Genomic DNA, 22,722 nt, shown 5'->3' with positions numbered 1-22,722 from the left:
GAAGCCTAGAGATGGCCCAAACTCACCAACCAAAATATGAACTTCATGAAGGCCAAAGAAATTTTGCAAGATTTGAAAGGACGCTCTTGTAAGGAAGCAAGGAGTAACTAGGAAGAGAGACCCAGACACCAAAACCCACAGGGCACGGGAAAACCGCACACTAGTTATAGCAACCACTCTCCATTCCCTTGGGACTAATGAGACCTGGGACATCTCCGCTTCCTCCCTTCAGACACCTATTCCCCACAATCTCCTTACAACAAGGCCATTTTTATTCTGCAGCCTTAGAGAAGGAAGGACCTTAAAACAACAGCCCAACCCAAATCCTACCTTCCCTCAAAGGCAACTTTCAGAGACTTAGCTTCTCCTGAGCACAGCTCTTGGAGCTGTCCCCATGCACACCAGATGGAAGAGCCCTTTCAAGTCAGCAAATTTTGGTAGGCTTCAATTCCTCCCGGCCAACCAGGACCCATAGACAGCTAAAAACCAGGCTCATCAGAGCAAACAGTTCTGGCATGGTCCCTTAAGACCTCCGACACAGAAGCTGTTAGGTGAGCGTTTCAATCTAGCATCTCCTCCTGCCTCCAGAGACATTCCTGACCGAGAGCTGTGATCCGCTGCCCACATGCCCCTGCAACAGGTACGGGATCCATGGGCAGGGGCATGCAGGAAGCAGATCATGGATCAGCGCCAGCCCCATGCAGTCACCCCAGCCCTGGCCCCGTAGCCTGCTGAATGGAGACCAGCCAGGACCCATGTGGGCAAGGTGGGGGGTCAGGTGGGGAAGCTGCATCTGGGGCTAGGGCTGGGATCTTGGGATGTGACGGTTTGGGGCTGGGGCACAGCCGTGATTTGCACCCTGCCTGTGGAACCAGCGCCCATCCCAGGGGCACGCAGGCATCTGAGCTGCAGCGGCTCCTGCCCAAAACTGAGTTTAAAGCAGCTCTTGATCTTGAGGTCCAAAAACAAAAAGAAAGAAACCAGACTGGATACATCAACTACCAAATTATTTCTTCTACATTACAAGTCAGAGACCATTTCTATCCCTCAGAAAGAAGAATAACGCATCGGTGTTCACTTCACTGCTCACTCGTAATCCAATGTGAGCACAAAATGGACACTAGCAACATTATCATCAACCCTAAAAGACTACGGTGGGAAGAGAAGAACTGGAAGGGAAAAGCCATTCCTAGACAATGCCAGCTCTGACAAACTGATGGCTTGGGACATGATGTTTCACCCTTTGTGTCCAAGGCCTTCTCCCTTATTAACATCTTATCTGTGTGCCAGGGAGAGAAAGTGAGCCTTGGCAAATGGTCAGGAGTCAGCTTTCTTGGCACACGGTGCCCTGCCGATGAAGGAGTTCAAGAGCAAAGAGGAGCTTGGAGAGAGTTAGAGGAAGGGGGAAATGGCTGAAGATGGGGAGGGAGGCAGGCAGGGTGAAGGCCGGGATGACCCACAGCATTTGGATGCCAGATGTTGAGAGTGAATCCCAGTTTGGCCACAGACTTGCTACAGTTTTCTTTTTGTCTCCCTTCTGCAGACCAGGACGGCAAATACTTATCTCACTCCATGACATGGGGGTAGGAAGTATGAACAGCATCGACTCAACACCTTGAGAGCATGACTACAAGCTCTCCTGAAAGCCCTGGATATCGCCATGTAACCCTTTGCTTGTCGTCCCTTAGAACAAAAAATCTTCTGCACTGATTGTGGCTGTTGTAGGGGTAGGTAACACCATGGCTCGGTGCATAGGCACTGACTTTTATTTTTGCCAGGGGGTTGAGGGGACCTAAAATGATGGGCATGTGGAAAGTTTTACACATTTCAGATGACAGCTCTCTTCACACGTGGGGCTAGGACCCTTGGGCCCCCACATACTCAGCGCCTCTGTCTCAGTGCACTCTAGAGGCTACAGTTTGTCTGAATTCATGAATGAAGTGAATTGCTTCCTTTAGATCTACTCAGATCCTCATAAGATGCAATGCAGCCTGCTCACAGGACTCTGCAGAGCAAGTGGCTGGACCCAATTGTCTTTGGTACAAGTGCTGGCATTTCAGCACTGGACCAAAAGAAGATGCTGCTGCTCCCAACTTGAGGGGCACTGGTAGGTGAGAGAGGAAGCCTGTACTGACCATCACATTGATGAGATGCATGAGGTTCAGCCCTGGGCTGCAAATACTGTGTTTTTTAATGAGCTGCAAATAACATCATCGCGAAGGCAGGAGAGAGGGGGCTAAAAGAGGAAAAAGCCAATGACTGGACAAGGAAGAAAGATTTCTGGGGGTGCTGCCTGCCAGGTCTGGGCTGCGTTCACCGACCTGCACAGCTTCTGAGACAGAGCATCAAGGAACGCAACACGTTCCTCATGGTGGGCTGCAGACTACAACTTCAGCACCATGGACAATCCCTCGCAGTCGAGGATAAGGGTCTTCCATCGTGGTCTTATCCATGGTCTGAAGACGGCGGACGAGGATTGACAGCTGGGGCACGTTTCCATGCAGGGTGGTCGGCTCTGGGTTCTTGGTTCTGTGACAACCAGGATGATGAAAATCAGGATCGACTGACTGTATTAACAGCCATACAGGGAAATAATGTGCAATTCCTACTTCCAGCTGGTGTCAGAAGCCCTTCCACAGATCAAATGTCACAGCAGTAGAAAGCTCATGGGGATGGAGAAGAGAAGCTATGGATCTGGAGAAAGGAAAAAAGCACAGCAGGATCAAAATGATGAGCACCGTTCATTACCATGCCTTGGGACTGGCAGCAAATTTGCCTTTTGTTGCATTTGCATGGCCTTGCATTGCTTCCTAGGGTACCGCGTAAGGTGGCAAAGTCAACTACAAATGCCACTCAAGAGTCCAGTTTGGCTGTGAAGAGTAGTGCCCTCCCCACCCCATATCAAATGACCGACCCACCCCCATGAGCCATAACTACAGTATCAAATAAAATGTACAAGATTAATGAGTGCCACCAAACGAGCAAGTCCTTGAACACCGGCATCATTCCAGCAAACGTACAAAGAAGAAATGCCCCCCCCAATCTCTTCTGGTTAAACAGCACGGAAAATATTAATGCTGCATGATAGCGTGGTTAATTCCCAAATCTCAGCCCACATTATGAATCAAGGGGAAATGACAGATCCAACAAGCCCTGGCTCATCCGGACACACTCCCACCTCTTGGAGGGAGTTGGGCGAGACGTCAGGGTCAGTTCCCTCAAGTGAACACAGATCCTGTATACGTCAGCATGCTCAGAGCAAAGCTTTAAAAAAATAGCTCAAAATACCTTTAAAATCTACATAATATTTGCACATCTGCCTAGAGATACCTGGGAAAGGAAACAGAGTGAGGGAGCAGAGGGGCTCAGCTTTTTATCCTCCTGCCCATGACGGGACGCTGTTTCACCCCAGTTGCAGCTTCCATGGGGAGGAAGCACCCAAAGCAGAAACCAAAAGCCCAGCTCTCCCCTTCACCCATTTCATTTCCAACCCACTCCACATCACTGGAAAAAAATCAACCCGAAGGCCCACTTCACTGGGAAAAAAACAAGCCCAGTGGTCCCTCCTACTGCTCTCAGCTTCCCTGAAATGAGGACCTCCTCCAAGCAACTTCATTGCAAGGCCCGGCCCCTTCCCTGCTGGAGTCCAGGACCAGGCCGGGTGCTGGAAGGATCTTTACCTCCCCCCCAGCCTGGGGAAGATAGCAGTAAAGGCCAGAGCCGCTCCCCTGGTACATCAGTGCTTCTTGCTAAGCTACTGCTTCCATTCCTCTTGGATGGGGCTTTCCTACACTATATCCCGAAACTGGAGAAAAAGAAGGGGAGTCTCTTGTGACCGAGGACTACTTGAGATACCTGTAGTCTTTGGGGGAAGAGGCACAGGGTTGGCAGCACTGCACATCTCCTGACCTCTCTCCACCAGGACTCCCCACACCATCAGTGGTGCATCCCCTATGTGGGGCTTACATAGCCCAAAGTGCTGTAAAGTGGTTCCCCAAAGCCAGAGTTGGATACCACGCTGGGTGAGCTACCCAGTGCCATGCAAGTGGAGCTAGAATTTAATCTGTTCCTGGTTCCCAAGCCCAGTCCTCATTCCTTTGGCAGTTTGGTTCTTCAGCAGGTATTTCATCAAGAGGAACAACCGGCTGGTTTTCTCCACCCACCTTTCTGCCTTGCACTGGTGAGACCCAACGCTGCAAGACACGGCAGCCTCACCTTGCAGACTCCACTCTGTTGCAAGTGTAGAAAATCCAGTTCCCCAGTGCAAGGGCAGTGCATACTCTTGTAAGAGCACTGCCGTCCATGTTGCTACGAGACCCTCCACCTACCCAGGCATTTCTAATGCAACATCAGCATCATCCACACCTAGATCCACCCCCTTTACAGCAGACTTAGCTTAGCTTTGTCCTGCCTTTGAATATTCCCTCTCCCTTCTCCATCCTTGCTAATTCTTCTGTGTCAGTTCAAGATGTACGTAGCCCAGCCGCAAAAATTTCCCTGCATAGTGTGGCTGTCTCCAGGAGAAGTTTTAGAATAACAGCAAAAGACAAGGAGGTCCCCAAGGGGGAAAGGCGACAAGCCTGAAGCTTTCCATTAAAGTAATCTGCAGCTTCTGTGTGCAATGCCTGGACTTTGCATTTCAAGTTAAATGTTTCCCTTTCAATTATAACTTAATAATAATAGTCATTATAACAGTAATAATAATAATAATAATAATAATAATACTCTTCCTGTCCAGTGAACATGTGAAGACTCAAGGAAATATCATCGCTCTCTGAATATCCCACCAGCAGTTAACAACAGGTGAAAATTAAGTTCTCTGAACCCTGAGGAATTGTTTGCAAAAAGTGTTAGCCTGCATGAGAATTCACACATTTATTCACCCGTGAAAATCTGACGGTCCTCTGGTGAAAACAGTGTACAAGTTTGAATCTCCCCCAGAGCCAAGCAGGCAACAATCACGAAAATGCGACAGGGCATCGGAAAAATGGTTTGGTAAATAAAAGCTTTGCTCTGCTCCCTCCCAGCAACTTGGAGGAGGGGAAAGGCAGTTTGCCCAGTGGAAAATAGGTTGCTGACAGTGGGAATTTGTACATGTTCCTCCTTTGTGATTTTGGATCGTGAGCGTGCAAAACAGGAGCGTGGCACTGTCCGGATAGAGCATACCCCGCGTTGCTGCCCTTAAAGCTGGGTTTCAGACATCTCCAAAGGCAGTCAGCTGGCAAAGTAGGGCCTGACTTGGTACTGTAAAGTCATAGGACTTTATTGCCACACTTGACACTTTGCTTAAACCCCTAACTCCTGGAGTCACGTGATTATGGAGGTTTCTCATGTTTAATTTGAAAAAGGAGTTTCTATCCTACATTGTTACATAGCAAAACTGGACAATATGACCTGAGTGCCCCCTACAGGCTCCCAAACCAGGAAACAAATACAATGCATCCAAGAAACAGTGTTTAAAAAAGCATCTAATGTTCTGATAAATCAGATTAAACCAATCCGACTACCTGGAAGGGACTCCGGTTACATGAACAATGAGTCCAAGGCTATATATTTATGTGCCTGCTTTCTAGCTCCTCAAGTCATTCTCTAATAGCACATCTTCTTTAAGTAAAAGGTGGGGGACCTAATACAGAGAGCAGAAATCATGTACATCCATCACTTAAACTTGTTGTTACTCCCATTCCTCCCTTTCCATTTGCCCCTGGACTCTCTCGCAGTGTCTCAGCGTAGGGCCTGCTCCCGCAAACATGCCTGGATAGATGTGAGTATGATGATTTTAAAGGGACCGTGCAGTCTAAGTGAGGTAAGAACAAAAGTCTCTTTTCCTAGAGGGACTTGGGCGCCTGGTAATGTTCACACCGAAAATATAAAGCAGGTTTGTAACTCGCTGGCTATCCTGAATCAGCGAACACGGGTACAACAGCAGCAAAGACAAGGCAAGTGGCGTTTTTATGCTGCTTACTGATTGCCGTTCAGGTCAGCTAACAGGAGAGCCCAAAGTTGAGCTCCAGGTGCTGAGATGAGTGAAACTGCAGAGCTGCCCTGCTTTCATTGCTCGTTCAGCTGCAAAGCACCCTCCCCACCTGCTCCTTGGGTTTCCAAAGTGCCTAAGCTATAGCTGAAAATAGGATTTGGTCTCTTAAGTCATGTACAGGACTTGGGTTTTATTAGCCCTCACTTGAGATGATCTGTGCAACTCATTTGTGGCTTAATTGCATAAGGACCATTCCAAGCTGATGCCAGCAGAATATCTATAGCCAGATGACACCACTCTGGTCTTTTATTTTAATTCTTCTATCTGTTCACATGTCGATCCATAACGAGGAGCCCATCAGAGGCCCTGACCAGTCGCTTGCATGCACAATAGCATCTGGATTGTACAGCAATAGAGGCTTTGCAAATGCATTACCACTGTCATGGAAAAGCCATCTGTATGGGTAGGGTCCAAAAATGCCCTTCGTGAGGTTGAGCCAAGACTGAGAATTGGAAGCTGCACATGACGTGGGCAGCAGCAATTCAAGGCATGACACACCCTGGATAATAACTGGCTGGTGCCCCTGGGATCTTGGACGAGGTACAGCCCGTGGGCTGTGTAACGGAGCTATCTTGGGTCATGGAGCAGGAGGACAAGAGATGGCACCATCCATCCTAGCAAGGATCATCACTACCCACCTGCCCTTTTTGTACACAGGAGTCTCAGGGACTTGGGACCCATCCATGCTGGGAGCATATCCAAATGGATGATGGACACCCTTCTTCCCCCACTGTGGCTAAAGGCAGATACCACTTAAGCCTGCTATTATATACTGTGCACACGCACTATATGTGCTGCCATGCATCCATCTGGCATCAGGATCTGTGGAGAAACAGGTCATTAGAGAGGAGACGGTTGATTCATGCAGGCCTGGCACGCTGGGGATGAAAGCAGAGCCCCCTGATCCATTCCAGCTCCACTGCACATCCGAAGCAGAATCTCCCTGTCGCAGCAAATGGAGCATGCTCCCCTCTCCCGCGCTTCCCCTGGAAGTGAAAGGATATCATTCAGGCATGAATCACTCGCATCAGAGCAGTTTCGCTCCCGGATCCCTCCTCAGCCTGGAGCCGGCATGCTCTGCTGACTTTGGCTGTGACGGCAGCAGTCACTGCAGCGTTATGGGAAGGAGAGGTGAAGGCACAGCTCCCTGCCATCAGCTACATGAATGTGTTGCATATTATTGCAGCCCAGGGAAGTCAGGCTTGGCCCAAAGACAACCTGGCATCTGCCTGGTCTTTCCAGAGGAGAGCAAAGCAAAACGGGGCTGTGCCACCACAGCTGAAATGCAGGCGGTAGGAAGAGTGACTTGCCTATTGGCTGCTCCAGATAGTAGGAATGACGTAACCGGCCACTACAACCAGTTTCCCCAGTCCACAGGTGTTTAGTTTACCGGATGCTTCACCTGTAGAAGGCAATGGACCAATCCCCATTAGAGCATCCTTCTGTTTTAAAAGTCAGTGAGTTTTGCTTGGGAATTAGACATACATATATGGATATATTAACCTCACAGCCGCTCCCATTTGTGATGGCAGTCACGGCCATGTCACCAATCAGATCCATTCCCTTCTGACCCCCCATCCTCCCCGGGGCCTCCACTATGGGAATTCTTCTATGCAAGAAGAGTTCCCATACGGCTGTTTAAGCCAGCTCTCCATCTTCGTGGCACTGCTCTTTGCCACTGGAGAATGGAGGTGAGGCCAGGATCTGGCTCCATGCATTTTAGATGCAGGTGACTTGAGCAGGTGGCCCCATGACTTTTGGGTAATGCCTGGGGTGTTGCCAACTTGGAGGTATTCTGCAGGAGCCTGAATTGGCTCTGGCTTGAGCCTCCTCTCCCTAAGGCCCCCCCATTAGCCTCACTTCCCATCACTAAGCAGCTTCATCACCAGTGCCTGGAGATGCACAAGGAGGTATAGAAACTAAGCCAAAAAAAGTTTGCAACATTGCACAACACCAAGGGAACACCACACAAGTACTGACACTGCCCCCTCATGCACTTTGGATGGAGGTTGACTTCAGCATGAGAACAGGGTTTGCTCATCCACTGCCTGACAGTCCCTCCCCCGCCCTCCGACTGCTGCCTCCTGCCCATGGGCACGCTCTCGGCCTGTTACTAATTCGGGTTTGTCCCTTTGGTTCACTTCACTTATTTGCTGTGAAGGGAAACAAAAATTAAGAAAAACAAACCAAAAAAAGGGAAAGAGGGAAAAAAAAGTATGCTTGTTGGTCTGGAAGGGAGAGGAGGGAAAGCAAGGAGTTTTGGTGTAAAAAAGGGAAAGAATATTTCAAAGCATTGAAATAGGTTTGGCATAGCCAAAGCGCAAGGTTTTATTGTGGAAAGGATGAAATGCTTCATTGCAATATTTTACAGACCCTTTTCGTTGGATGCAAGAAAATGCAGTAATAGCAACAAATGCTGAGGGAAGCTGGAAGCTCATGAGATGGAGAGGACATAGATGGAGAAGCTGTGCTAATCCCTCACAAAAGTATTAAGAGGCACTGATGTGATGAAGCCATTCAAAAAAAGTGAGTGCATTTGTGGGAATCCACTGGGCGAGGTGCTTCTTGTAGACAGAGGGAGGTATGAACGGCATCGTACAAGACCCTGGTGGGACCTGATGTGAGCCATTACCTACAAGCCCGGTCACCCATGTTTTAAGGGAGATCAGTTGAAACCAGAACAGATGCAGAGAAGGGCTATTAGGATGATGCAGGACTGGGCAGCATGGACCACAAGAGGCGATTAAAGGCATATGGCAGGGTTAGTCTGGCAAAATGGAGGCTGAGAAAGGGAGATGGCTGCTGAGCCTTGCAGTGGGAGTTGAAGATGGAGCTCGAGAAGTTCATAAAAGGGGTTATGTGATCTGCTACCTCTATAGATTTCATAGACATTAGGGCTGGAAGGGATCTCGTGAGATCATTGGGTCCAGCCCCCTGCCCCACGGGGAGGAAGTCAATTGGGGTCATCAGAGGCCCTGACCAGTCACTTGTGTGCACAATAGCATGTGGAGCACCCCAGCAAGATCAGCATCCAAGTGTATCTTAAAGGTGTCCAGAGTAGGTGCTTGCACCACTTCTGGGGAGAATCTGTTCCAGACTCTGGGGACTCGGATGGTAAAGGAGTTTTTCCTTATATCCAGTCTAAAAAGCTCTTCCCAGAGTTTGTGACCCTTAGACCTCGCCTTCCCTTGGGGTGCCCTGGTGAACAGATGTTCTCCCAGTCCCTGGTGCACACCCCCTATAGCAGGGGATGGAGCCCATGAACCAGGGTGTCCTATGAATAGCAAGGCACGTTGTAGAGCAGCACTGAACTATCTGAAAAATCAGTGTGGGAAGAGCCTGGGAAGCGTCTCCCAGCAGCCAGGTGGGTTTCTGCCTAGTACTATCAGCCTCTCGCATTCACGAGCCAAAGAGCACCTGCCTGGTTCATTCGGTTGCTTTGATGCATCCCACCACGACTGCACAGAAATCTCTGGGAAGTAATGGAGAAGCATCATGGTTGCCTACCTGGTAACACAAAATAAAATACAGCGTGATTCGGCTAGCAGCATCCAAAGGGTCAATCCCTGCCGCGGTGACGCTTCTTTCCAGAAAATTCTCCCTCCTTTCCACCCCTCCCCCTAATTCCCTCCCTGCCTTTCACCGCAGGAAATTGCTTCTGCCCTTGCTAAATAAAAACAAGGGAGAAGGAGAAGGAACTACATCACGTGCAGCCCGACCGAGCCCATTCCCGTCCTGCGCCTCTGCACATGATTGACAACCCGCCGGAGGAACCAGGAAGACGGGGGACAGTCGCTGGTCATGAAGGCTATCGCTCGGAGATCTCACCTCTTCTTAAAAAAAACAAAAAAAGGAGAAAACCCAAGCTGCAACCCTGCCCCGAAACGGTTCATGTGAAAAGACGCACGCTGCAGCGTAGCACTCAATCAGGAGCAGACAGCCACCCGGCATGACGCCATGGCTCGTTTTTCACTCGGATGCTACTGCAAGCTCCACCGGGCTCCTGGACTTGCAAGGTGATTTGAATATTGAGTACGATGCTGCAGTCGGCCCCCGGCGCCCAACACGGCGACGCAACAGCAACCGCCCTTCGCGCTTGCCCGCGGGAAGGGGAGAAAAGGAAGAAGAGCAAGAAATAAAAAGCCGTGAGAACTCAAAAGCACCCGACACTCCCTTGTATATCTTTGGAGGGGACCTGGGCTTCATTGTTTCCAATCTTTCCACCCCTTTTGAGAATACAAGAAGGTGTTTCCCCGCCCCCACCCACCTTTTTAATATGCATGCTTCTGCTACGGAAATGTAACCCTGGTAGTACATTGTCACGGTGGCAGTGCTGCCGGGACAGTGCAGTCCTCCTCCAGCCATTACCATGCAAATTAAGTTCCTGGGGAGAGCAGTAACTTAGCATATCCCCTGCACGACAGAGCCCAGCCGGGGTCCGTCCGGACAGTGGGACCCCCAATTCTGGGGGCTCCCACGCTCCCACCGAATCCTCCGCTCCCTGATGACATCCTAAAATGCAATTTTAAAGCGAAGGCCACTAGAAGCGGCTTTGAGTAGGAATCCACAGAGCCTGGCTTCTGGTCAATAGAGTATTGCTGGGTTTGAACCTCCAAGGACAAAATGTAATTATGGATTACTAACGACATGGCAAGTTGGTAACGTCCTGTGACACGTGTCAGGACGCTCTCCGACTGTACGATACATCTGCCTCTTGTCTCTTCTTGCCAGCCATTTTTCTGCCTAATGGCCACCTCTCTGCATCTTGCCCCTTACATGTCCTGTATCCAATATATAATTCGCTGGCGGTGGCCGTATCCTTACTGCCTTAAACCTTCTGCCTCAGTTCCCTGAGCTGCGCCTCTTACTGCAATGAAGAGCGAGTCATCAAAAACGCCTTCCTAATTCCACCGCCACTGCTCTGAGCAGCTTTATCTGAACTAACGTAGGTATAACATAAGCCACCAGGCACTTCCTCGTGCTACAGGACTCCTGCATGGGGAAATCAGTAAGGCTCAGTCCCTCCAGGGCTAAGGGCCAGCTCCTAACACATGCTGAGGGCCCTAAAATGCAATGTAGACACAAGGAAAGTGCCTAAGTGCAATGATCCCCAAATAAACTCCTTACCTAAAAGATACCTGAAAGTCCATATGAGCCTAGTGCTTGCCAGCAAGGCTACTTAAGGCATATTTGCACCCGGAGCTGATCACGAAACACATCACACCAAAGGCTGTTTGGAGTTCACAAATGGGGTGCGTCTCTGCACCTAAGTCCTCCAAGAAGCTCATTGCCACGGGCATGCCTGCAACATGCCTGATGCACCCCTGCAGCCACCTTCATTCAAAACCACAGGAAGAGAAGAAGGTTCATGCTCCATCTTGGTTACTGCACTTGCTGAAGGAGTGAAAGACTTGGGCACCAGGCTTTAATAGAAAATTAAATAGCTCTCCCTGGGTTGGGCTGAGATTCCCAGTCTCCTACAAACGTCGAACTGAAGACTGTGGGCAAGAGAGGCAGGATTTCAACTGGCACCATTTGGTCAGCATTTTCTATGGGCTGGCTTAGGGGTCGCCCTATTCAGTAGGCTGCGTTCAATGAACCCCAGCTCAGGGTGCCCAAATCTCTCAATTGAAAGCATAAGAAATGGAGGCAACCTAACCTGGTTTCTTGAATTATGCTCCCAAATCCAGGAACAAAACTTTTACACTTGCCATAGCCATGCCTACCACCATTTTGGGTTTCAAGTGCCTTGATCCATTGATAGCTGTTGTTACTTGTATTAGTGAGACATGGCAAGCTCCAATGTGGCAGCTAATATCCTGCCAGGGGAAGCTTCTTCATTCAAGCATTGTTAATTTTTATGTTGATATACTTTCTTTTTCCTTTTTTTAATTCTTAAATAGGAATCTTTCCAAAAAAGCATTACAAAAAAAATAAAAACAATTAAAAAAATTGGGGGAGGAAAAATTCCACCAGGACAGATCCAAAGTTACATGCCAGCAAAGCAAAATGATCCGTGGAGAGCCGTGGTAGTCTACTGTCTGACTTGGAATTGCTTAGGTGAGTTATCGTGCAAACACTTTCATCAAATGTAATTGTTTTTAACCACTGTTAAATTAAAAAAAAAAAAATCACAAAAGCTTTGCATGACAAATTGCTGCATCAACAAAGGGACATTTTTCACTTGTGTGGATGGATATATTTCAGGGACACTCTTAGGGGTATTATAAAAAGAATAAAGAAAGGAGGATAGAAACCATTATTACAATGACCTTAACATCAGGATCTTCTGGACCCCCCTGGATCTCCAGTGAGAGCTGCTGCACCGATCCCGTAATCTCTGCTGTCTCCACCTCTGCCACCGCGCTGGACCCCCCAGCTTCTCATCGGAGGGAGATGCATCCATATCAGCGGAAAGGGTTCCTCCTTTCTCTAATCCCTGGCACTCTTCTACGCTGCTCGAGAGAGCTCACTGCTGCCTGCAGTGCATTGAAATATGTTATCATTAAGCTCAACATGTTATTGAGTTAATTAAATGTCACACTTTTGATAACATTAATTGGAATAATTTCAGACTCATCTAAACCCACACACAGAATGCAAAGCTAACGAAATTAAAAAACGGGTGTTTTTATACGGACAACTTTTGTCCCTGGTGAGACATAACCCATCCTCACCACGATAATATTAGACTATGTGATTTAGAGGAGAAAGCCTCTTTAACCAGTTAGAGACCACACTGGGCAGGACACAGCCATGGGTAAGGCCAACCATGTAGCCCTCAAGCGCGCCAGATGTGGCAGGGACTAGAACCAGACTTCTGGGCCACAGACCTCCATCCCGCTGACCTTTATTTCTTCTCCCACATCATTAAAGAACATTTCTAGGAGTAATTAAAAAAATGACTCTTCAAAGGGCACCAGTGTCCTCAGTGTCCCAGGCTTAGTTCCAACCCCATCAATGATATCCCAGTGTACGATCCTTTGCCTTGTTACTCCTTGACAACATATTTGCTGCATGATCAATTTGGTTTTTTTCCAACTAGTTCTCTACTGGATACAGGTCATGGGGCATTCACTACCAAAAAACGGGTGTCCTTTACAGCACGAGAGAGGCGGTCGTCCAATGCCCTAGCAGCCGGTCTGATGCATTCACCTCTGACATGAACTCGGTAGCTGATTTGCAAAGGAATAGGGGAAAAAAAAATAAAGAAGCAATTGCAAGGATGGATTTTGCAACCAGTCTGGGCAACAGAGATCAATCTCTCCCTCTTGGATTTGGGAAAGAGATTAAAAAAGGAAACAAAAATCAAAACAAAAAACCCCACAAGAAAATCAAAAAGAAGCAACCGCAGCTGCTTCTTCCCTTCCCTGTCTGGAGACTGAATCACGCAGCATACTCACAGCAGTCTCTTTCGTGAGAGTCAATCATCTGCCGTTGCCTCATTGCTATGACACTGTTGGGTTGCCGTGGTTCCCAAGGCAGGCTGCTTTATTGTTCGGTCTTGCAACGCCACGTAATGTGGCCGATGCACGAGGCGTCCCAGAGCATCCATCATCAGATTCGACCTTCGCCAGATTGTGGGGGAGGTGAGGGTTTCTGAAAGATGAGGCTAAGCAAAGCGGAGGGAAAAAATGAGTTAGAAGTAAACTTTATCAGATTACTGAGCAAAACGCTCCGTTTGGTATTTAAATGATAAACTCCAGCTGATCCGAGGGATCAAGACAAAGGAAAGATTCTGGGACTAAGAGTTAGACCATTAATCTTTGCCGGAGCAGCTCAAAGACCACAGAGCCGCAATGAGGTTACGAGCCCCGGCACGTTTTCACGGTGCGTGTTATGAATGTGAATCAGATGGAAGCACCGAACACAGCGCCCTGATTTCTGCAGATGCTTGACTGTGTTTCTGAATTTGCATTTGAGACTATTATGTTGGAGGTGGGCAAACCTCAACACCATCCACTTGTCTGCATTCAGGTCCCTTTAAGGAGAAACGTCAGTCACTCGTCCCTTTGGTAACGATGGCTCCATCCCACCCAGTGACGTCCAGCGTGCAGATGTGCGTGGGCAACTGGGCCATCAATAAGCATCCCCATGTGCTTTGCCAAGGGTAATTCATCACGGGGACAGCCGTGCTCCTGAGGTAGGGCATTCCTCATCACGTGACATCTTTAAATCAAGACGAGATGTCTTTCTAACAAAGGTATGCTGTAGCTCAAACCAAAGTTATAGGCTTGATGCAGGAACTATTGGATGCAGCGCTCTGGTCTGTGCTATGTAGGAGGCTGGATTAGATCACCATAATGGCCCTTTCTGGCTTGCAAATAAGACAGTTCTTTGGCAGCCTTCCAGAGCCCCAGCCATCATCTTCCCTGATCAGCTTCCGAGTCTGGTCTGGAGCTGGCTGGTCATTGGAGAGCTCCCTCTCTAACGGGCATTGCAGGGTTAATGGCATTCTGATTTCCTCCTTTCTTTTCCCTCTGGGGGCCAAACAATCCAGATGTTCCTTCTGGAGACCACTGGCGGCCGTACCACCCTCCTCCCCAGTGTTTATAGGCTACTGGAAGAAGACTGGCATAGTCCAATCACTGTCAGAAACTTGCCAGGCCTTCCCTCTGTTGTTTTGGTAGGTCATCCTAATTTCATACCCCAAGTGCATCCAAGCCGCGTAGGAAATCACTGCTAATGGTGCAAAATGATGGCACGAGAAAATCAGCAGGCATTGCAAACGCAGGCTGCTCTTGGCCATTCATTTGCTTAACTACACCTCCACCAACACTTAAACCTGCCATTGCTCACCTAGTTTGTGTGCACAACCACTGAAACTATACCAGCAAGTCAGGAAATCCTGTTCTAACTGCCTTATTATGGTCATTTGTTCAACTCAGCTATCAGGTTTGCACACCTTTTTTTGTTTTGTTTTTTTAAAGAAAGTGGACCTTAGCAGAGCAAACTTACTTAAAAGATGGGCCTAGGAGAGAAGGGAGGGAGAATTTTCAGCTTTAAACTCAGCATCCCACACAATACATACATACGTGGATATACCCATATAATATACACATATATGTATGTATGTAAAATAAATGGATCAGGTCTCTTCTCTCCTCAAGCAAAGTATCCAGACACAGATAAATTCAAAGGCAGGTCTTCCGGAAGGGGCTGTCTGAACGCACCCTAGAGCAAATCTGAATGACACAGCAGGGAATACATTAATCACCCCACGTGAAAAAGAAACATCGGAGTCCTAAACAATGAGAGCACGACTAGCAAAAACCAGCAAAGCACCCAGAGGAAAAGAGAGGCCAAGTGTGCCTGCGTAATATGAATTAACCCCTTCAGCACCGCTGGGTCGACTCTACCTCTGGCTAAGAATAGGCTTGGCTTCTACTCAGCCCAACTTACTGACACAATTATTCTGTTAGGGAAAATTGCATCCTGGCTTTGGGCCGGGCTGGCGAGTGGGAAGAAAGCTCTCGGTTCTATTTTAAACCCATGTGTTTGATTACAGTTGATGCTAACAGCTGTCTTGGCAATGCAACTCCAACAGCAGAGAGGAGGCGAGGATTGCTGTCCTGGGGAGAGCACTGCGACTTCCCAACCCATCCTGATGTATTCAGCAAGAGAAGGGGAAGCTTCCAGAGATCCTGCTGTGGAAGGATCTGCATCAAACCTCAAATGGCCTCGCAACGATGCTGAGATTCAAAGAGGGATTTCTACACCAACCCTGCGGAAGTTTATGCTTCACGTTCAAATAGTTTGTGCGGTGCAGAAGCTGAAAAGCCCCCTTACATCCAGGGCTTAGGAGAGCTGGAATGAGAAGTGGGTGGTGGAAGATCAACTGTAAGGGGCTTGCCTTCCTTTTTTATGCAACAGGCAATCATTTCTTAGGATGATATCTTTTATTGGACCAAGTGCATAGTTGGGATGGAGTTAGACTTCTTATCCAAGGCACCGAGCAGAAAATTTGCAAGTGTTGGTTACCTTCCAGCTCCTGTAAATTAAGCTGTAACGCTCAGGCTGGGATCTCTGAAGCATACTCGATCCTACAGGGCCCTTCTGGCCTCAAAATATGCTCTGTTTGGCACACATTGTTCCCTAAGACACTCAAGGTATGTCTATACCATGTCCCCCATGCTCTTGGGCAGGGACTTTTCCAGGCATGGCAACCCATCTGCTGCAGTTCACAAGGGGTTCCCTGGGGTGTCCCCACTCCAGCATGAAGACGACACGTCTTGAGAGCAGCTGTCTCCAGAACAGCTTCACTGCCACACTTCCGGGCTTGGTGTGTGAGCAGAAGCAGGGTACCTCCGGGCGTGCCCCTCCGAAGTGCTGCAGAAGCAGTGTAGATGTCCCCTCTGAGTCTGCTTCTCCACCTCTCTGCAAGCCAATGACAGGAGTGCCCATAATGCTTTTTGTATCAGGGACAAGAGAAAGAGCTATTCTTTGCACAAAGCTTGGCGAACAACGCTACTGGAAGTGGTGCCGCTCAGCTGACGGGTCACAGACAAGGCATGCATGGAAAAGGCAAAACTGTTAACATTGAAATGCACCAATTTCCCAGTATTTCATAGATTTCATAGACATTAGGGCTGGAAGGGACCTTGGAAGATCATCGAGTCCAGCCCCGATACTCCTATTGCTGCAGGACTTCCGAGCCCTCGTCGCAGATCCAGATGCCATTGAACTAGTCTACAAAAACGCAGAACAAAATGTCGTCCCTGCCCCAGACAGCTGACCGTCGAAGTATAAATCAAAATAAGACATCCGGGAGCAGCGTCCTGGATTTCCAGGATTTCCATAGGGTCAGCCTAGCCACGAAGGACTGGCATCACAGACCGATTAGGAGTGAGAGTAAATAAAAGGTCAGTAAATACAATTGCTCTCTACCGCAGCTGAAATCACCTTAGTGTGGAAGGGTGAGCGAATGCCTAATGTGTGTTGCGTGAGCCTCCTCTGAACTGAAATGAGTGGATTTAACGCAGCTGTGGGAAGCATAATTGTGGTTTCAGCCCACCTGAGCTTGCAGTCCCCAGGGGTTCAGCCACAGCTCTGTGCAAAATGCCCAGGGCTCATTTGGTGAGGGGTGACAGGACAAATGGAGTGGGAGGGGAGCGGAAATAACAGCAGATAACATCAAAGTTGTACCCGGCTTCAGCATGAATCTCTACCTGGACCCACATTTGTTCAATGAGGCTTCCCTGAAAGTTCGTGGACCATTCAATCAACCCCAACAACCCTGCCCCTAAGTTAGCTTTCCATTGTGAACGCTTCCCCTCACTCCCGCTCCAATATTTCATTAGGAGAGTAGCTGAGGTTTAATGGAAAGAAGCTCATGAGTATGAAAACACAAAGGGGAAAGACCTCTCCTCCCAGGATAGAAGGAACCGTGTCTAACCGGTTGGCGATAATAGACCAGATGCCGATATCCTTATACATCCAAAACCCCTTGTAAAGTCCACATTACAGGTTGTAGCCGTCTTGGTCTAAGGACACTGGCAGACAAGGGTCTTTGGTGATATATTTTATTCAACCAACTCAAAGAGTTGGGAAAACTCTTCTTAGCAAGCTTTTGGGTATAAATATCCTTAAATAAATCCTCAGCCTGACAAATGGTATTTATACCCAAAAGCTTGCTAAGAAGAATTTTTCCAACCAATTGAGTTGGTCGAATAAAAGGTATCACATTTACCCAAAGACCCTTGTCTGCCTCTTGTAAAGTCCATGGCAGCCGAGGCCTTTCAGTACTTTACAAAGCAAAACCATGTCATTAGGAGAGCAGCTGAGGAACCCAAGGCTGAAAATATCAGTGCATGGGTATTCTGTCCCATCACATCCTTGCAGAGCGGGAAGGGTAAAGCAAACTGCTATTGGCATTCAGAGCTACTGGAAAGCATCAGACAGCACTGGAGATGATACCCTCACTACCTCCATGGAGCACGGCCGGGATGAGAAGGGACAAAGCAACCTTCCTCAACATTGCCCCACCAGGCCCTGACTACGGTGCAACCTCCAAGCCTGCACGAAGACCTTGCTAACGCATGTGAACTGTGAGCTCACGCAGGAAATTTGAGTGGCATCATTGGAGTGGATCAAAACCTCCCAATGTGGCTCCAGAAAATCACTCTGCATGCCCCCTTCAGTCCTTAGCCAGTTCTGCAACCGCTGGAAAGCACTACACTTTCTAGCCTCCACCCTATCTCAGAAATGTGCTTGCTGCACCACTCCAATGGAAAGTTCCTGGGAGGGGAGGAAAACCGTATCTTTTAATGTTTTCCAATGTTCTGGTTTGTTGTTTCCATTCTCACAGCATATAATTAAAATGATGTCCTTGGTGCTAGAGGATAGTTACAATAAACTGCTTTTGTGGGCACTAAACAACTCGGCTACAGTGCTCAATCAACTGCAGAGGATGTTTATTGTTGTGTATGCTCTGTTGCTGCAAATATGATTCATTAAAAATTCAGGTTTTAAGCAAGAGAAAATAAAAGCCCAACAAGAGCAAGTTAAAGCCTTTGACACGCTATAGGAAATGAAGTCCAAAAAGAAAGACTGCTTTTCACACAACAGGAATAGACTTAGGTCAGTCAATATATTGTATCAGTTGTATTTACTAGCAAATTAGCGATAGATGAAACACAGATCACGCAGAGTCCTGGTATGGATCCAAAAAAAGCATCAACCCATCGGGAACGGTTGTTTCTAAATCTATCAAATTTAGCTGGAAATCTCACGAGTTCAAGCCCTTTTTCAATGATACTTCCTGCTTCAGAGTGTCATGTTCTTTGGATTCAGCACCTATGGCCCCAAACAAAAAAGTTACTACATGGCTTGTGCTCCAGCTCTGTCCCCTTTGTTCACCAAGGATGACATCTGTCTGGAAGTCGATACAGCTTGCAGAGCCCTTGAGTGGCTGAACAAGAAATGGCAAACAAGCATATGGAGGATGAAAGCACAGGTGCCTGCAAAAATGTCAAATAATGTAGAAATATGCTAACACCCAAATTTCTGTAACTGTGTGCACTAATTCCAGATGTGTAGGAAACGCAGGGCCCTACATTTAAGGATGCTCTCACTGGTGGCTGCCCCTTCTGGAGACTCCATTTAGAAACAGGCTCAATCAGATGCCAAGAGATGCCTAGTTTTGCCTGAAGGCATGTACTCCCCCCCGCAAAGATTATTCCTCTAAAGTTGCCGGTTGAAATTAGGAAAGAACATCTTGGCCTTCAGTGATGTTTGTGCAATAGGACTACAAAGTCAAGCAATACTAAATGGATGCCCAATCTATGAATCAGTCACATTTTCATTTCCATAGTGTTGAAATGGGGCAGTTCTCCGAGACTGGAAGACAGATGAAAACAGAGGAGCATCCCAGAAAACACTAAAATTTGTTCACTAAAATTTTCGCCCGTAGGAGGAAAACTGGAAGATGTTAGCTTACAGGTCCTGAAGCATCTACATCAGTGGCTCCCAACCTTTTTTTGCTGTGACCCTAAAACTGGGTCACGACCCCCATTGCCAACTCACTCATGCCAGGCGGCACCAGCAGAACCTGGGCCGAGCTGGGATTGCGGGGAGGGCAGTGGCGAGAGCCGCACAGACCGTGCGCCGGGAGAACCACTCGGGCGAGAGGGGTGGAGTGAGCAGCGGACGCCCCGTGACCCTGAACTGGGTCGCACCCCAAGGTTGGGAGCCACTGATCTACATCCATAAGTGGATCCAGACTTTTGAAACGGGCAGGTACAGACGGTGAGGTGCATCACATATAAAACAACACTTAATTTTCTCCAGTTAAAAATAAACTAGACTCTTTACTAACATGCTACGGGCTGGATGGTTTAGTTCAAGAGTGAAGCAAAGACAAAGAGAAGTTCATTGGAACGTGCTGGAAACAATCTGCGGGGCTGTGAAATAGGAGCTTCATTACCAGGAGCAGCTAAAAGACAGTAGAATTGCACAGCAAAGGCTAGCCTGATGGTGCAACATCAAGACCATTAAAAAGCAGAGAGGGTGCTCTCTTTTGAAAAGAGAAGGGATTGGGTAGATGACAAGAAGCCGTGAAGTCAAGTGACTCCCTCAGCAAGGCAAGACTCAAAATGCCGCAGCCACTGCCAGGCAGTTGGTTTTAAACTTGGGCTCGAACGGGAATCAAAGTGGGGTGTGAATGCATCACTGCACCCTTCTGGATCCGCCCCGTCTACATCTGTTGAATTACTCCCCTCCATCAGAAGCGATTGAAGTGCAGGTTTGGGCGCTTCCTCAAATTAGGGACTGACATTGCAGCTTGCAAAGGATGCGGGTAGAAATTTTGCTGGAGCATTTTAGAGTGTCCGTTCAGAGAAGATGCCCCTCGGTTCCTGCACTTTGAAGAGTCAGCACCGTTCAACCTGGTTAAATTCACCCTCGGTAGCCCATCAGGGGACAGTTGTCATCTCATGCCTCTGACTCCTTTTGGTGGGGTCCCCTATGCTCAAGAATAAAAGGGGGAAAAAAACTAACAAGATGGCTGGTCAGCAGGAATTGTTTGGCATGATGCCACTGCCAGTCGAAGGTTTTAGTATCTTGACTGTTGGTCAAGAAGAGACATAAGTATTTCCTACTTCACTCGGGGGAGAGACATGTATTTTTTCCTTCCCCCACCTATACCTATTGCTGCATTTTAAATCTGACAAAATGATTTCTCGTGCAAATGGGCTTTTAGCTTCCTGCATAAATATATATATATATATATATATATATTCCCTATAAAATTCTGTCCCCTTTCCTGCAGCTCTGAGGAAAAGATGTAAAGCCTTCACACTTTGACTTATCTTGCCTTTGCTGAAATATTGCACGCCCAGAAATAGCCAAGCTGCTGTAAATTCTGAGTGATGAATGTTCTCCAAATTAGAAAATGCAATGCACAATAATAAAGCAGCAAAGCAATTTCATTCTGATTTCTCTGGGCACAGGGGAAAAATTAATGTTTGCAGATCAATGTGCCCGAGTATTAAGAATCTGTTGGCAGAAAGACCGAAGTTTAACTTTACAGCTCACCTAAGAAACCGATTGTTATTTGCCCCGTTTATGCTGGGCAGCGCCGTATTCTTTGAAATCAATGGGACGGATTGTAAAATTCAGTATTATGCAGCATGAATTAAGTAACCACAAATTACAAATTAGCTGTTAGTAATGCTCAATCACAGCTTGACTTTCCAGACAAGGTTGAGAGAGGGGCCCAGACGCATGCACCGAGCAGAGAGGGTGATTGTAGGGATCAAAGCACAACAGTTGTCCTGGTCCTTTTTTTGCTGTTGTAGGGAAACTTTGGCATCCTTAATGTGTGGTTACTCCCTCTGCCTTTAATGATGAGGTAAGGCTTCTCTCCTAGGCCATACCGGACTTAAATGGGATTTGAGGGCATTCAGCACTTCCCCAGGTCAAACCTTTCCTGTGCTCTACTGGAGTTAGAAATAAAAAGAGATCCTACACATCTCCTGGCCCATTGATTAGCTCCAGTTGTCATAGGCTAGGGACAGAAATTACACATATACCAGTATAAGTGATTGGAAACTGCTTCAAATCTGTAACACAACAGAAGTTCAGTGCACATAAACTGCTTTCAAAATAGCTCAAACCAGTTTCAGATAAACCTGGATAGGTGTAGTATCAGACTTAACTGATTTAAGTTAAATCAGTTTATTGAACTTCTGTCCCAGATCTTACAGAAGAAGGGGTGAGAAGATGCATTAAAACCAACCTTGCTGGTGTGAGCGTAGCTGCGCAGCACTAAATTACCACACATTTGTATTGGGTGTGCTCAGGATTATGCAAGAATTTGTGGACTTCTAGGTGTTATTTCCAGCTCCAAACACCCTTTTCCCTGGTAATGTTTCAAAAGTAACTACGCTCTGAATGCAAATAAGTGTTTAATATCTTGGCCAACCTTAAGAAAACCTAAGCAGGGGAGGGCTGGAAACTCCTTTTTGGTTTTGGGAAAAAAGAAAATAGCAAAATGTGACAGGGCTGAGGATCATGACCGCATAACGCTTATTTAATTTCATGGGCAAAGCACATTAATTTTGTTTGTAAAACCCACCTATATAAAACACGCCGGGTGAAACGTGATGTGGTTGAAGACTCCTGTACTTCGGGGCTGCTGGAGAGTTTATATGCTAGGAAGCAGAGATGAATCAGGTGGGATCATGAGACGGCAAAGAAAGGTATTGGTTGAATGCCCAAGGGAAAAAGAAACATAGCCACATTATGCAGTGCACAGACTGTATATCAGTCAGTGTAGTCTCTCTCTAGTGCCAGGACCTTGGCTGTGTATAAGTAACATATGGAGATTGTTGTACAGAAAAATCAGACTTTTCATGGAGGTGCCAGGGACGTAACTCTATATCCTGATCTCTATTTTATTAAGAAAGACCCCGAAACAAAAATCTACTTTTGTACGACTATAAGAATGAAGAAACATACCACAAGCATTGCTCTGGAAACTGAAATTCTTTATGATATTTGTCTAGAAAATATGTATAGATAGCACAACCAGCAGCAGCAACAGCAAAAAAATTAACTCCCAGACCCTTTCACTAACAAATCTTAAATAACGCACATTTTTCCCCCAACTAATTCACTTCATCTCTGTTTATACCTTTCTGCATTCGGTACCTATGGATAGCCTAGCCAAGGAGTTTATCTGCAGG

The 22,722-nt window shown here is 47.4% G+C and overlaps 1 long non-coding RNA gene across 2 annotated transcripts in view; it reads right to left on the bottom strand.

Moving 5' to 3' along the window:
• Window positions 1-22,722, bottom strand: part of LOC109283426 (uncharacterized) — a 161,845-nt gene that overhangs the window by 20,004 nt on the left and 119,119 nt on the right. For both annotated transcript variants that reach the window (XR_009454828.1, XR_009454829.1), the window contains 2 exons: window positions 13,441-13,649; window positions 12,310-12,516 (listed from right to left, as the gene is read on the bottom strand). This is a non-coding gene — a long non-coding RNA (uncharacterized LOC109283426). The remainder of the gene's footprint in view (window positions 1-12,309; window positions 12,517-13,440; window positions 13,650-22,722) is intronic.

This window comes from Alligator mississippiensis, chromosome 9 (genome assembly GCF_030867095.1).
Source record: "Alligator mississippiensis isolate rAllMis1 chromosome 9, rAllMis1, whole genome shotgun sequence".
Lineage (NCBI taxonomy): Eukaryota > Metazoa > Chordata > Crocodylia > Alligatoridae > Alligator > Alligator mississippiensis.
This window is presented reverse-complemented; position numbering and strand designations above follow the sequence as displayed.